The sequence below is a fragment of the Gopherus evgoodei genome, unplaced genomic scaffold (assembly GCF_007399415.2).
Source record: "Gopherus evgoodei ecotype Sinaloan lineage unplaced genomic scaffold, rGopEvg1_v1.p scaffold_50_arrow_ctg1, whole genome shotgun sequence".
In the NCBI taxonomy this organism is placed as follows: Eukaryota; Metazoa; Chordata; order Testudines; family Testudinidae; genus Gopherus; species Gopherus evgoodei.
The window spans coordinates 361,457-364,261 of NW_022060071.1; the positions used below are offsets into that span (position 1 = coordinate 361,457).

A 2,805-nucleotide genomic window follows, 5' to 3' on the forward strand; every position below is an offset into this window, starting at 1 on the left:
ACTCATCCCTGCTAACTGAGCAGAAGCCATTTGTAATACTTACATTCAGGGTCATGCACACAATAACTCTACAATAGCCGTGCAAGACTTTCCAAAAGGTCCTGAGAGACCAGAACCGCTGGTCTGTGTTTCAGCAAAGAGGAGAGCTGAACTGCAGGAAAGAGCAGTGTTATAGTTTTTTATGTAATTTACCTCCATCACCTGTTAGAAAAGCATGGCTGAAGTAACTAGCACACTCAGCTGGATATTAGTGCAAACCTAGTGTTTGCACTATTCACCCATTTGCGAGGCCAACCCCTCCCTCATCCAGCTGAAGTAACTGTCCATGTTAGCTTGTAGCTTACCAGATAACTACACTCCCTTGCATGGGGAGCAGATGCGGGTCCTGTGGGGAAGAAGGGGAACCTATAGGATGATCAGACTCTTTGGATTCAGTCAACACAGGCTGGGCAAAGCACTTCAGCTTCTATTGGAGGGATTCTTGGGGTCAGAGTGTATCACTGGGAGTATTTGGTAAGGGAAAGTTAATAGATCCCGGTTCCGATCGAATTTACACACGTAAATCTGGAGTGATGCCGTTATTGAATTCAGAGCCAGACTCTGAAAGTTTATCCCATGTGCTGCAAAGAGGCAGTGGCATAATTTGAATTCACAGGAGCAGAGAAAATTAAAAATAATAATGTATATAATGAGGCAATGAAACACGTTTATGAATAACTTAAATGCAGGACAGATAAACACAATGACCATTTTCACCATGCACTTGCCATATGTCTACACACATGTCATGATACAATGGGCCACACTTTGAAGTTGAGGGCCAGAAGGGTTATCTGTGTGAATGTCATTATCGCAAACTCACACAGTGCTCAAAAAGGCTGTGGAACTCTGATCCACTAGATATAAATGGGGCCAAAGGATTAGTCGGATTCAAAGAGGGACTGGATTTACACCACAAAATATGTCTAACTAGTGGGTGCCTGGGGGAAACTTTCCCTTGGAGAAGTTAATCTCATAGCTCCCGATTGCAGGGATTCTTCCATCTTCCTCTGACGCATGTATAACTGGTAACTGAGCTAGAAGGACTGCAGGTCTGATCTATTCTGGCAGTGCGTATTTTCCTATTTGCATAGCCGATTGGAGGTGTAAATCCAAATCTATGTTTTTTCTGATCTTCCTTGAGCTCCTGGGAATCCTAGATTTGCACTCAGGGCAGAAAGATGTCTCGTTAAATATCATCTACTTTCCTCTTCTTTTTCCTTTCAGGAAGGAAAGTTCAAAACTTCTCGGACCTGCCCAATACGGTATGTCAGCTGTCAATGACACCAAATTCACACCTGCCGTGTTCCTTCTCACTGAGATACCTGGGCAGGAAGACATCCTTCTCTGGGTCTCTATCCTCTTCTGCTTCATGTATTCTATTTCGATAGTAGGAAATTCAGTCATTATGTTCATTATAAAAACAGATCCAATCCTCCATGAGCCCATGTACATTTTCCTCTCCATGTTGGCCGTCACAGACCTTGGCTTATTGATAGCCACTATACCAACAATATTGGGCCTATTCTTGTTTAACTCTAGAGAGATCAGCCTTGATGCTTGTTTTGCCCAGATTTTCTTCATCCACTCTCTGCAATTCATTGAATCCTCTGTGCTCTTGTTGATGGCATTTGACCACTTCATCGCAATCTGTAACCCGCTGAGATATGCCTCCATCTTAACCCTGCCGAGAACAGCCAAGATGGGACTGGTGTTTGTGCTGAGAGCAGTGGCAGTAATATTTCCACTCCTCTTTCTCCTGAAACGGTTCCGATTATTTTGAGCCAATGTCCTTTCCCATTCCTACTGCCTGCACCAGGATGTCATGAAGCTGGTTTGTTCGGACATCACAATCAACAACATCTATGGCTTGTTTATTACAGTCATAACGGTGGGGTTGGACTCACTGCTCATTTTCCTCTCTTATGTGATGATCCTCAAAGCAGTGCTGAGCATCACGTCACCAACAAAATGCCTTAGGGCCCTGAACACCTGTGTCTCCCACCTCTGCGCCATCCTGCTCTTCTACATGCCAGAGTTCAGCCTGACTGTCATACACAGATTCTGGAAGAGCTCTTCTCCCTTGCTTCAAATTATCCTGGGCTACATCTACCTGCTGGTTCCTCCTTTAATGAATCCAATTGTGTACAGCATGAAAAGCAACCATCTTCGTGCGAGGATAATCAGGGTGTTTGTCAAGTAAAGAGTCAGTTCATCATCCAGTTCCAGAGCTGGTGACACAGGTCATGACCACCTATTCCACCTTGGACCCTTATACACAAGGAAACAAGAGCTACTGATCTCCACTCTGTAGAGAGAGGCTCATACAGGGTCTAAGATTTGAAGCTTAGGGGGGCCATCCCTACCCGCAGTTGAGGGAGGACAGCACTCCAGGGAAAGGAGACCAAGCCAGGCAGCAGCATTTACAATGTCACTCTGTTCGTGGAGAGCCAGGGGATCAGTGGGATGTTGACCCCTAAAGAGCCATATCGATGCCTGCTCTAATCTCAGAATTCCTATGAATAAAGTCACTATGAGAAGAAATGTGGCTGCTGTTTCCCATTACACCTGGCCTGTCACTGTCCTATCCCTGGTTAATCACCCACGGGCCACGTTAATCTTCTTCTCCATGGGTTGTTGGCTTTTATTCACACATGTGGCCAAAACATCTGTAAGGACGAGACTTCAGCCATGCATCTGTCAAGGAAGGATTGCTTCTTGAATCAGATGAGGTAAAATAACAAATCCAGTGAGCTAGTCACACCA

At 45.0% G+C, this 2,805-nt stretch overlaps 1 pseudogene; it reads left to right on the forward strand.

Annotated features, from left to right (window-relative positions):
• The first annotated feature begins 1,306 nt into the window (after positions 1 to 1,306).
• LOC115643047 lies at positions 1,307 to 2,242 on the forward strand (annotated as a pseudogene).
• The last annotated feature ends 563 nt before the right edge of the window (positions 2,243 to 2,805 follow it).